This window comes from Arvicola amphibius, chromosome 10, assembly GCF_903992535.2.
Source record: "Arvicola amphibius chromosome 10, mArvAmp1.2, whole genome shotgun sequence".
Classification (NCBI taxonomy): Eukaryota; Metazoa; Chordata; class Mammalia; order Rodentia; family Cricetidae; genus Arvicola; species Arvicola amphibius.
The window spans coordinates 32,266,907-32,280,433 of record NC_052056.1 but is presented as its reverse complement, the minus strand read 5'-3'; the positions used below and the strand labels follow the sequence as shown (position 1 = coordinate 32,280,433).

Below are 13,527 nucleotides of genomic sequence, written 5' to 3'. Positions count from 1 at the left end.
CACTAAAGTACGGTGAGTTTTTCAGCTTGCTTCTTCACAGCTTTTCTGGGCATTGGACATTTTGTGGTGAGAATGAGGCAAAATTATGTCATGATGCAGTCATTCTGATTCTGCAACATGAGGCGCTGTGTGTCCTATCTGCGCTGGAGTTACCACTAAACTGCCTGTTGACATGTTTTTACATTTCTATCTGTATAGAGCTTCGTGCTGAATACCTTAAGGGGCAGAAGGGAAAAAAATCACTGTGTGCATATCTTAAGATTGTTAAGGGATTTTCCTGAGCTATTATTATTACTATTTGTCTGGATAATGTCTCTTAACGTCTAGGACAATGGCACACCCACAGGATTTAAGTTCATTTCCTTATCTACATCTGAAACAGAAAACACTTTTCTCATTTACACTGTTGTAGTTATGAATTGTTGCTGGGCAAAAGTTTCTTGCAAATTAAAACTATGTCAACATTTTTTTTCTGTGCACATCTCTGCATAATGTAGTTTTATAAGTTCAATAAGCTGCTTGTCAAACACTGATTGTACTTTCCCATTTAGACTCCTTATAGAGGGCTGTCTCCCATTACTTTCTTTTAGTCTGATGGAACATCTAACTTGTTCCTCTGTTTCATTTGAATAATTGAAAAACAAATTGGGAACTGAAATCACTGTGAAGTTTCTAACAAGAGTTCTTTAGAAATTATTATAGAGAAGGAATTTAATATCTAAATTCTGGGCTTTACCTTTTAAAATTCAAATTAAAGGATACCTTGAGATAGGATGGTTTGTGGCCTTTGTGCATACATTAGCATGCACAGAGTGTAACCGAATTTATTAATTTTGGTCTATCAACTTTGTCTTGTGAATGAAGTGCTATTTTCACTCAAAGATAACCTATGTGGACAGCTGTTAAATTCTACAGCATAAACCTCAATTCAGAAGGAATCAGCTCCACATACACAATGAATTCACTCTTATTCACTCCCAGAGATACAGGGATGGTTCACCATACAAAAATCAACATCATCCACCATATAAATAAACTGAAAAAAATATCTGATCATCTCATTATATGTTGAAAAAAAGCATTAAATAAAACCCAACACTCCTTCACATTTAAAGGACTTGAAGAGATCAAGGATACAAGGACTGTTTTCTAAACATAATAAAGGCAATGTACAGCAAGCTGACAGTCAACTTCAAATTAAGTGGAGAAAAAACTCAAAGCGATTCCACTACTAAAATAAGGAACTAGACAAGGCTGTCCACTATCTCCATATCTATTCCATATAGTACTCGAAGTTCTAGCTAGAACAATAAGACAACAAAGGGAGTTCAAAGGGACACTAATTGGAAACGAAGAAATCAAACTTTCGCTATTTACAGATGATATGATTGTATACATAACTGACCCCAAAAATTCTACAAGGGAACTCCTACAGCTAATAAACAGTTACGGTAGAGTGGCAGGATGCAAGATCAAATAAAAAAAAAAAAGTAGCTCTCCTGTGACTGAAAAGAAATCAGAGAAACTTCACCTTTTACAATAGCTACAATAACACAAAATATCTTGGGATAAACTAATCAAAGACGTAAAAGACCTGCATGACAAGAACTTTAAGTCTTTGACAGAAGAAATTGTGAAAAATATCAGAAAATGGAAAAATCTCCCATACTCTTGGATAGCTACAATCAACATAGTAAAAAACAAAACAAAGCAAAGCAAACACGGAAATCCTACCATAAGCAATCTATAGATTTAATGAAATCCCCATCAAAATCTCAGCACAATTCTTCACAGATATCAAAAGAACAATAGACAACTTCATATGGAAAAAAACAAAGCTCAGAATACTCAAGTTTCTTGAAATAAACTGAGAAAGATACAGAAGTACAAGGGACCATTAGAGTCACATAACTAATGAAAATCATTCATGCAGTCTTGCTATTTTCTAATTCCTAATATGATTGTCTATTCCAGGAAGATTTTGCAATATATGAATTAACTTTTGTTGTTACAGTGAGGTACTAATGAATAAATCCTATTATCTTAATCCAATCCACACTGTAATACACATATCCACCCCCATTGCCCTTAAGCACTTGTAGAAACCATTCACTCCTCATATCCTATCATGCCACCGGAAATGATATAAATTACATAAACAAAACATGTATTCAGCTTCTGCTTTCAATTTAATTCATTACAAAATGGCTTTTAATTTTCAGGCAGGGCTTGCTGAGTCTTTGAGAACTTAAGTTGCAGTGTGCTGTTGTAGCTGGTTATTTTGTTTGCTTGTAAATTTATCTGCATGTTTTTGTTTGAGTCTTTTTTCAACATCTGGCATAAAGGTATTCACTAAGTCCTTGATCAGTTCTTCCTCATGTTGTAAATGCCTATATAATATATTTTAAATGAAAAAGCCATGTCTTAACTACATCACACTCCATATAGATTTTTGATAACACTTGAATATAGCTATGATCAATAACTCTATGCACTTTCAGATAGTTGTAGTTGATAAGTCTACAAGCTACAAACATGGCTCAAGCTAGTAAGGAGAAATTGTTCAATCATTGTTGCATAATAATAGTGATAATAAAATTAGCTATAAACATTCAATTGAATAAACATTTGGCAATTAATTTTGCTTAGGATATTGGATAGGCATGAAGAGATACTTCTCACCAATTCTAATCACAACAAAAGGGTTTTCAAAAGGCTTGGTGGGGTACGCCTGTAATCTCAGCACTTGGGAAGCATAGGCAGGTGGATCTCTGTGAATTCCAGGCAGGCCCAGGGCTACACAGTGAGACACTTCCTGAAATAAAGGTAGGGGGCACTCTTGAAATGTTAAGTGAGCTATAGACATCCACAGATGGAGTATAATTTAAGAGACCTCATGAAATTTGAGTTGGAAGTGGCCACTAAGGCTTAATTAATTTCACAAATAGATCAATATGTAAAGGCAAATTATTATTTAGTGACATATTGCCAGCATTGTGAAAAACCCTTAATCTTGCTTGCTAATAGAGTTTTGATTTTGTTGAGCATTTTAAACTGCCATGTATTCCCTTATTCATATTTTATGTCAACTATGAAATAGTGGCAAAAGTAAAAGCAAAAATTGTGACCAAAATAGTAGAATACTCAAGATGGACAAATAAAACTGTCTGTTTTTGTTTATTATATGCGATTCTAACCTTAACTGTGAGAGCATTATGCCTGTAATGACAGTAGCTTACAAGAGACTGAGAAATAAATTTAAGAAAGTCAGAGGAATATGTACCTTGTACTCAATGATTCACCTACACCTGTCTGGAATTTTTTTTTTTTTAATTAGAAAGATCATGGCTCCCTTTAATGCAAACAACCAAATGAAGCAGAGCCTGGGAAAGTGTAATAACCCTAGAAAATCACATTAGCCAGGGTAGATATGTGTTATGCCTGAGAACTGACTTTCAGAAAGTATGTCACACTGAGGACAGAGTCTGCATATTCTGACAACCAAGAGCTAGAGTGGTTGAAATATCCAACTACTAGTATCTTAGTATCTATTTATTCACTGAGTATCACAGCTACAATATGTTCTCTACTAACTTCTAAATTTAGTAGACATCATCAGTCCTCCTGAATAACAACCATATACACACTTATGTGAAATCATACAGCATTTAAAATAGCGTAGATATGAATCTGCCTATTTTATCTTCTGGATTATTCAAACAAAGGAAGGGGGAGAAAAGAGGATGAAGTAGATGAGGAGAGAAGCGATAATTTATCTGAGATGAAGAAATTCTGTGAAATAGTTCAGAGAAGAAAGGTATTTTTAAATCTGCTTTTATTTCCCTCCCTTTTGTTTTTGTTTCTGTTTTTTTGTTGTTGTTTTTTTTTTTTTTTTTTTTTTTTTGGTCTGGATTTCTCTGTGTATAAGCCCTAGCTATCCTGGAACTAGCTCTTTAGTCCAGGCTGGCCTCGAACACACAGAGATTCAACTGCCTTTGCCTCCTGAGTGCTGGGATTAAAGGCATATACCACCAATGTTGGCCCCCTTTGGTTTTTTGAGAGAGCATCTTGCAATAGAGTCCTGACTTGCCTGGTACTAACTGTGTACACAGACAATCTTCTTGCCTCTTCTGCAGTATTTTGGATTGCAGATTATGCTACCATGTTCAACTTATTTTTCTGCCTTCAATTTTAAGAAATAAACAACTTACTCATGGAAACACGACTTTCATATAAAATTTAAACTGTGTATATACATGTTAGAAAAATAATTATCTAAAATTACTTAAACGTAAGCTTATCCCCCCTAAATATACTCTTTTTGTCATCTACAACAAATAGGAAATATTTTAAGAAGCAGTAATGTTGTCTACATGTCTCCCTCAAAGATTTTTCTTATGTTTCATCCTATTGCTCATATGGGAAAATGGGAAAGTACATTATTTATTGGAAGAACAGAGAGAGACTGTCAATTTCAAAAACAAAGTGAAAACAGAAACAATGGTTTATACACTCAACTTTAGACTTCAGAAGTTCAAGACAGGAGAAAAATCCATGAATTCCAGACCAACTTGGGCTACAGAGTGAGGCCCTGCTTCAAAACAAATAAACAAGCAAAACAAATAGGGTGGCATGCTGCACTCAACAAGTATGCAAACAATAAATTCTGCTTTTCTTATTGTATGTAGAGTAATTTTCCTTAAAAATTCTCTGAATTGTCTACTGAAACTGGGGATATATTTGAAAATAAAATTTAAGAATGTATTTTCACATAAAATATAATTGCTTTTGAGAAAACAAAAATTCATAATGGAAAGGTTTTATATACACATATGTGTGCATGCCAATATATATATATATATATATATATATATATATATATATGTATGTATGTGTACTACATACATATATATTAACATAGATAGAAATATCTCTTTATCCTACATTAAAGCATCTTCTTCCCTGGCCAGAAATTAATTAATGCTGAAGTAACTATTTATCAAATATGGATTGTTTATTTTCAAAAAATATTTATGGAATTACTGAATACTTTGCATTAAAATGCACAAATATCTCCTCCTCTTCCTTCATTGTAAAACAGGGACTGTAAAAATTTACATATTTCCTTCATGCAAATATATTTTATATGCTAAGAAGATAACACTTAGAAAAGAAAAACCATTTTCAAGTAGAGATTAGAAATTTGATGTGATAATGTGTTTTTTTTTCAAGGTTGTCCTCCTGCCAATGATTCCTTAATGGTAGAATTACCTCTGTGAGCTACCATCTCTGGTTATTCCCTGTTTTTTTTTCTTTTTTTTTTTTTGCACCCCCCCCCACCCCATTGTCTATTCCCTGTTTTTGAAGTTGTTAAGCTTCCTCTGACCTTCCAAAAATCCACTACTAGAGAGCAAATACAAGAAACTCTCAAAAGACATGTACATCACAACATTTTATTCTGTATTTGTTTTTAAGATTTCATTTGTGGGTATATGTGTATTTTTGTGCATATTTCTTCCACGTTTGTGGATACCAGATCCCAAGGAACTGGAAGCATTTGTGAGGCTACCAATATGGATGCTGGGAATGGATCTCACAACCCCTGGAGTAGTTGCCTGTCTTCCTCAACACTGAGCTATCTCTCCAGCCCTAGAATTTAGTTTTAAACTAAAAGCCTCAGCTTTAAAGTCAAGGATTACTGTTATACAGACCAGTCACTAAATCAGTAGGCAAAGAAAATATAAACAGATTTAAACTGGCTGTCAAATTATAGAACTCAAATTTATAAATTCCCTTAGATAATCTGGTAGTAAAATATTCTTGGACAAATGCTGATAATAATACTATTCATATATTTCAACTCCATCTTATAAAATCAAGGGAAATTAACATTCAGATGTTGTAAGTGATAAGAAAAGTCTTGTGCCACATCTTTGTCTTTCCTGTTAACAGGATTGATTATGTGGTCCTAGGTATCTTGTTTGTGCTTGTTAGACAAGATATTTTAAAACTAGTTATGAATAATAACTCTCATCTTTGTTTTTAATAGATAAATGAATGAGGATAATGAACCAGTTTATAATAATCATTGATTATTGATTAATGAGTGAGAAAGGCATCCCCCCACAGCCTACTACATTTCAGCAGGGATTTCCCAGAAATCAGACCTCTTCATGTCTTTGGTTTTTATGTGATGTAGGCACTAACGTATTCTTTGATTTTTTTTTTTTTTTTTTTTTTGCAGGTAAGTAGACGGATTTGGAGAGAATCATTGCTCTCACTTGTGGATGCTACCTTTGAATGTTTACATATAAGTGTTTTGTTTGGAATGGTCATGGAAATCATGAAATGCCACGTGCCCTTTGTGGAGAGGCTTTGAAGGGCACTGAAGGGATTTATGGAGCAGAGAAGGATACACTTATATATGGGGGGTAAAGTAAAAGAGGGGAATTAGAAGGGATAAATACTACTAAAGTCATCAGTACAGTTATGTAGAAACCTTCCATTGTAGGACCTGCCTATAGTCTATCTACATAATAGCAAAAAGCAGTTAAAAATGGAGGTACCCTCTAACAGGACAAAGGAAAGCAATTAGAATGAGGCACCTGCCTATATTAATCTGGGAACAAAGCAAATATTAATAAATATTAATAAAATTACAGAAGGAAATGAACAGTATTTTAATCTGTAGAGGAAGAATTAGAAGTATCTTAAAAACTTGCAGTTCTATAAGTGAAAAAGCAAAACAATTAAATAGAAATTAAACACTTTATGCTCATAGAGCAGGTTAAAAATACGAGCCCCAACAGAGAATAAAGAAGAAGAAAAAATGAAACACGACTTATTGCAGGCACAGTGCATATACTGAGTAATGGTTACAGAAGCGCTTCAAGACTCAAGGTTGGCCTCCTCCCCAAAGCACACAGCACACTTTTCTTGTAGGTTGTAATTGATGGGTTTGAGCTCTGCTGATACCGAGAGTGGATCAGGTTACCATAGTGAAAGAAAAACAAATGCACTTAGTAAACCTTGGTGGCTACTGTTGAAAGAAATTAGACAGCCTTTAGCTACAAAGCAAAGTTTGTCTCCCAACTGACTAATGCGGCTGACTTTTAGAAGAAACATGGTCCTAATTAAGGTTTAAAAGGCTCATTTCAATTTGAATTAACTTTAAATTATAAAACAAAGCTGTTGGTAAATAGTACTCTTGCAGTATTCAGACATTAGCTTCTACACACAAGGCTATACCACCAATTCCCAGCTATAAACAAGAACTATTGGCCAGAACCACCACCGACTAAACAGTCGATTTCCTGGCCTTACAAATCCAGGTCTGACAGGGGCTATTTGCCAGTACAAGGTCAAAGCAACTGTTTATTCTCCAAATGAGCTGGACTGCCCAGTCTTACAGGAATTCTATTCTTTCTCATATGAATAGAGGTACAATGCTTGGTGGCAAGACTAGGACATTTCCATGCATTGGAAGTGCCTCTGTTTAGTCATTAAACTGCCTGCAAACCACATCACTGACAAAATGATCAAGTATTTCCTTCTTAGGCTATTTCCTTTCAAAAAAAAGTGCCTAAGGCAAAATTCTACCACAACAATATGATAAGGCTCAAAGATGGCTTGGCAACAAAACTATATTGTGTTTGTTGGTGTCCTATCAGATTAAGCAGGAGAAGTGCCAGTAACACTGAAATATGCCCAGTGTGCTTTCGCCATGGAGAGTGCTAAATGTACCTGACGCTGACAGTAAGTTTTGCTATCTTTTCTCTGTATTGCTTTCTAGGAAGAATTGTCTGTCCTAAGAGTGGAAAAATATTTATTAATAAACATGTATATGGAGAGAAAGAATATGACTTTTATGAGATCTTAGCACAATGAATGTCAATGTTCAATACCCAAATCGATACCTAAGACAGAAACAGTGTCCATTTGAAACTTTTGGCATAGAATTAGAAGTTGTCCTGAAACTATAATAGAATTAAAATATTTAGAGACTGTCCCTATAGGAATTAGGGAAGAGCTAAATCCTGTTTACATCTGGACACTCCCTTTGTTGCATTAGGATGTCCTTCTCAGCATGAGAATTGTGAGCAGAGAATGAGAACCACCACCAATCCCACCTTGATCTTCATTGCTTTTAGAACATAGAGCCCAAAGAAATATTTAAATATGAACTATACCATGTGCTATATGTCTAAGATTAATAGTTGAAAATACAGTACAGGGAATAAAGTTTTAGATGAGTAATGACCAGAAGATTTACTTTACATGGATTAAAAAAAAGAGAACGTTTTGTTCTCAAGTATGTTCAACTACATGAAGTCATGATAATATTGATAAATTGGAAGAAAAATGATTCCTTAAATTTGGAAAGCAGTTAAATAAATAACATTATATTCAGGTATTTCATTAGAACTTAATGCCAATTTATTACATTTTTGATAACATTTATATCTTATGTGGAAATATATTTGTATTTTGTTACATTAAAAACAGGTCAAAATTATGTATCATTTGTTCTTATGTTTTATCCATTTTTACTAATTCAAAAAATCTGATGAATGTTATCTCTTATCAAATAAACTTAGAGATCTTCAAAGCTAAATGAATTGACATGTAAGACAAAGACATTGTGCATGTGCGTGTGTGTGTGTGTGATTTGAACATTGAATACAAGCCATGTGCATGCAAAGTATGTACGAATGTATATATGTGCTGCTGAAGTCTCCCATCCATCTCTCTTTTCCAGTCTGTTTCCATTGACTGTCTGATGTACACACACAAACTCATTACAGGTTTTATTAGTACTGATTTCTACTATATTACACTGTTTCTTATTCTTCTTACTTTGCTGTGGGGCAATGGTCTGTATTCTGTCAATTATATTTTAAATAAACGGTGATTGGTCAGTAGGCAGGCAGGAAGTATAAGCTGGAGAACCAGACAGGAAGTAGAAGCAGGTCAATGAGAACAGGAGAATTGTAGGAGGAGGATGCTGTCCGACACAGCCAGAGAAGAAGCAAGATGTGACTACCTTGCTGAAAAAGGTACTGAACCATGTGGCTAACACTGATAAGAATAATGGGCTAATATAAGTTATAAGAGTTAATAAGAAGCCTGAGCTACTAGGCCAATCAGTTTATAACTAATATAGACCCCTTTGTGATTTCTTTGAAATTAACAATTTCAGGGAACCTGGCAGGACAGTAACTCAGACAATGTTACTTCTCCATAGTTCTGTTAAAAATGCACTATGGCTGAGCATGATGGTTGACTACAAATTCTGATAACCTGCTGATGTAAATTTCACACTTTTGATCTCATGTAATTAGCTCTCCACTTGAGAAATTTTTTCAAGAAATGGTGTATTATTTTTAAAATCTAGAAATTAATTGAAAATCTATGAAAGCTGTCAATTGTGAAGGAAAAACACAGAGTTTTGAGTGGTGCAAGACAAAACTGGAATATTTGTGAGTTTATTTACCATGCTATTATCCAAGTCTCTGAAGTGGGTGACACGCTGACATTTGATTATCGAAGGAAAAGCATTATCATTGAATTTTATCAGAAATCATTGCATGTGGATTTATTCTTTAAAATGAATATACATTAAAATTGTTGGTTTATATTTAAGGAAATGTCTTCAGTTTTCAAATTTATGCCTTAATCATTCTTATAATGCTGTAAGTTTGCCATTACACTTATATTTTTTACTTTACTCAAATTACTGAAATGATGTTATGATTTCAAACCCATTGGATTGAAAATAAAGCTATCCTGTTTAATTTGTATATTTTGCCTTATTATATTAGTATAATATATATAATATATAATGATATTATAGTATAATCAGTTAGAGAATAGTTAACATTAAGCTTCATTAAATATTTGCTCTTAAAATTTCACAGCTAAGCCATTTTAAGGTACCAGTAGGACAAGGTAAAAGAATAATGCAACTGGAGAGTGTTCCTAATGTACTTTTATGATTATGATAAGTACTTGGTCTATTAGTGAAAGCAAATTTTTATTTCAAATATTCTGAAACCTATTCTATAAACAGATAAGAATAGATTTCATCCCAACAACTGTTTCAAGCTAAAATAAATGCAAAGGATATTACTTTAAAGACTAGCTCAATACATCTTTCCAAGTACTTTAGGCCAAAAGGAGGAGCATTCACACAGGCAAGATTATGGAAAAGGAGAGCTACAGGAATCTAAGTGGGAGGGCAAGACATAAGCTCTTAAAACCTTCTTGTAATGTTTGTCCTAAAAACATAAAGGCTGCTATTTAAGGAATGGACCTCTTTTGTCTCAAACAATTAAACATTGAAGAAAACATTCCTGAAGCCTCTCAACTATTTTGAAACTGTTAATAGAGAAATGAATTTTTAAAAATATGAAGAATAGCATGTTCATATACAATATTTCAATTTCCCACAATTTTTTTTTCTTCTAGGTAAAATTTATCACTTAACTAAATTTTTTTCAATCACACAAATTTTAAATTTATTTGTCAAAACCACAAAATGATCCCTTTTTTCTAATCTCAATGATGTAGAATTACCTGACAAGCAGGTGTTATAATAATTCAGGTGGTGTTTAACAGTGATATGAAATAAATATAACCAAAACTCCTAAAGGCAGGAAATTTCTAACTATATATACAAATATATTTTTCTTGTAATATGACTGGGACAACCTAAATTGTTGCAGAAATATTAAAATTCATTTCTTGTAGTCAGCAAACCTGTCTCAATCTTGAGGTCAAAACAACTGAGATGTATGAGACATATAACAAGAAGACCCCCAGCAGGAGGCCTACAGAATAAGCATGTATGTTCCTTTGGTTATTCCAAAGAAGCTCAGATGTGTCCACCCATACTCAGTGCTGCCATTCTCAAAGTAATGGGTGACATGGAGAGAGACATTAGGATTTTCTCTTTTGGTACTGAAATAGACACTTTTGTAATTATGTATAAGTTTGTACAAAGTTTTACTTTTCTCTCACTTAAATCACCTCTGTATTTCAGGGTGAGAATAGTAACCTCATACTTTAAATTATTCATGCCTCATATTTGTTTGTTTGTTTTATTTAGAATATTTTAAATAAATTTTCATTTAACTTTTTTGTTTAAAATTTTTTAGACATTTTACTCTCTTCCAACTACTCTGAAATCCTACTTGCTTCCCTACCTACCCAATTTCATGTTCTCTGTTTTTCTTCAAAGGAACCCCAAACCAAACTAATTCAGGAGAAACACATACCACACATACATACACACATACACACACAAATACTATACATATGCACATATTTGTGTTTTCCTGTTGTGTGTGTGTGTATAATCTACACACACAACATATATGTGTGTGTGTTTATATGAATGTATGTATATATTTGATTGACTTCATTAATTCCTTTAGGCAATCATTGGTCTTGTTATATATCTAGTTAATTTGGTTTAGACCCTGTTATGAACTGAGAAAGTTAGAGGACCAAGAAGAAAATGGGAAGAGTCCTGGAACTGCTACATCTTATTCTAGCACCACACATTTTGTTGTCTTTGGATATGTAGAGAGATTTCCTACACTGTCTGCATAACCCTTGACAGATCTTCTTTGAAAGCAAACAGTTATCACTCTGTGCAGCATAACAAGTACTATACTGTAGTTGCCATATTCTCAACAATCATGGAGACCTATGTCATTTAGTTTTTCAAGAAAATTACCAAAGTTAAAAATAGTGTTTTCCTATTATTAAGTTTTGTTTATAAATTTATTTCTTTAAACTTCATCTTACATCCCAACCACAGTTCTCCCTCCCATCCCTCTTCTCACCCCACCCACACCCCCACACAGCCCACCTACCATCCACTTTTCCAAACAGGTAAGTGCTCCCATGTGGAGTCAACTAAGTCTGGCACATTAAGTTGGTACAGGACCAAGCACCTTCCTCTGTAGTATTGTTGAGCACAGCATCCCACCATAGGAAATGGGCTCCAACAAACTAGCTTATGCACAAGGGATATATCTTGACCCTACAACCAATGGCCTCTCAGATAGTCCAAGTTTCACTACTGTCTCCCACATGCAGTGGGCTTAGTTCGGTCTTATGGAGGATCCACAGTTGTTGATCTAGAGTTCATGATTTTCCTCAAGAGCTTTGTTCAGCTGGTCTCTGCAGATTTCTCCATCATGATCTTGACCTTCCTTGCTCATATATTCCCTCCTCCCCTCACTTCTATTAGATTCCAGAGCTCGGCCTGGAATTTGGTTGTAGATCTCCACACCTGATTCCATTGCTTACTGGATGAAGGCTCTATGATGATAGAGTATTTACCAATCTGATTATAGGAGAAGGCCAGTGTATACACCCTTTCCACTATTGCTAGGAGTGATGTGGGATTTCCCTCTGTATGCTGTGATTACCATTGATAAATAAAGGAACTGCTTTGGGCCTATAACAGAGCTATAGGGGAACAGAGCTAGGTGGGAAAACTGAACTGAATGCTGGGAGAAAGAAGGGCAGCCTGGAGAAGAAGCCATGTAGCCCCTCCAGAGATAGACACCAGAACTTTTTCCAGTGAGCCACAGTCTCGTGGTGATACATAGATGAACAGAAATGTGTTAAATTAAGATGCAAGAGTTAGCAAATAAGAAACTAAAGCTAATAGGCCAAGCAATGTTTTAAATAATATGGTTTCTGTGTGATGATTTTGGGGATGAGCAGCCAGGAACAAACTAGCAGCCTCCTTCCAACACTCGGAGTCTTAGCTGGGGTCATCCTTGTGGATTCTTCAGAATTTCCCTAGCACCAGGTTTCTCCCTAACCCTATAGTTGCTCTCTCTATCAACATAACTCTTCCATTGTACTCCCACTCCATCCAACAGACATTAATTTTATATTTGTAGGCTTCAATGATTTGAAGTTCCAGTTTCTTCTTACAGACATTAAGTTTAACATTACTAGCTGATATAGAATTAAAGATCCAGAATGAACACAGTGAAATGTTTACTGAATAAGCATGAGGATCTAAATTTGAGTCCATGGGTCCTGTGTCAAAGCCAAGTGGGGTGGAACACTTTTCTTATCTTGGTACAGGACAAGCAATGACATGATCTCTGGAGTTCACTGAAGAGTCAGCTAAACATACCAGTGAACTATTGGTTCAGTGATACCACATTAGAGCTACAGGTTCAGTGAAAGATCTACTTTTAAAATGTAAGCTGATAGAAGAAGATAACCAATGTCAACCCTTAGTCTCATATGCAGGCATACACATGCACACACACAGAAAGCTTAGTGTAACAACTTTACATGAACATTGAGTTTAAAGATAATAGATCTTTTGATACACACAAGGCAGTTAAGCTATTGTATTTCCATTACAACAGGTTTTATTTTCATCAGTATCTTAAGTATCTAGACAAGTAAGTGGATCCTATAGGAAGAATTGGCCATTCTTATGCATACTTTATTCTTAATTAGAGGAATTTGGGGATGAATTTATTATGG

The 13,527-nt window shown here is 34.5% G+C and overlaps 1 protein-coding gene across 2 annotated transcripts in view; it reads right to left on the bottom strand.

The window, feature by feature from the left end:
- Epha3 (EPH receptor A3) overlaps positions 1–13,527 on the bottom strand; it is a 304,113-nt gene that overhangs the window by 99,824 nt on the left and 190,762 nt on the right. The window lies entirely within an intron of this gene.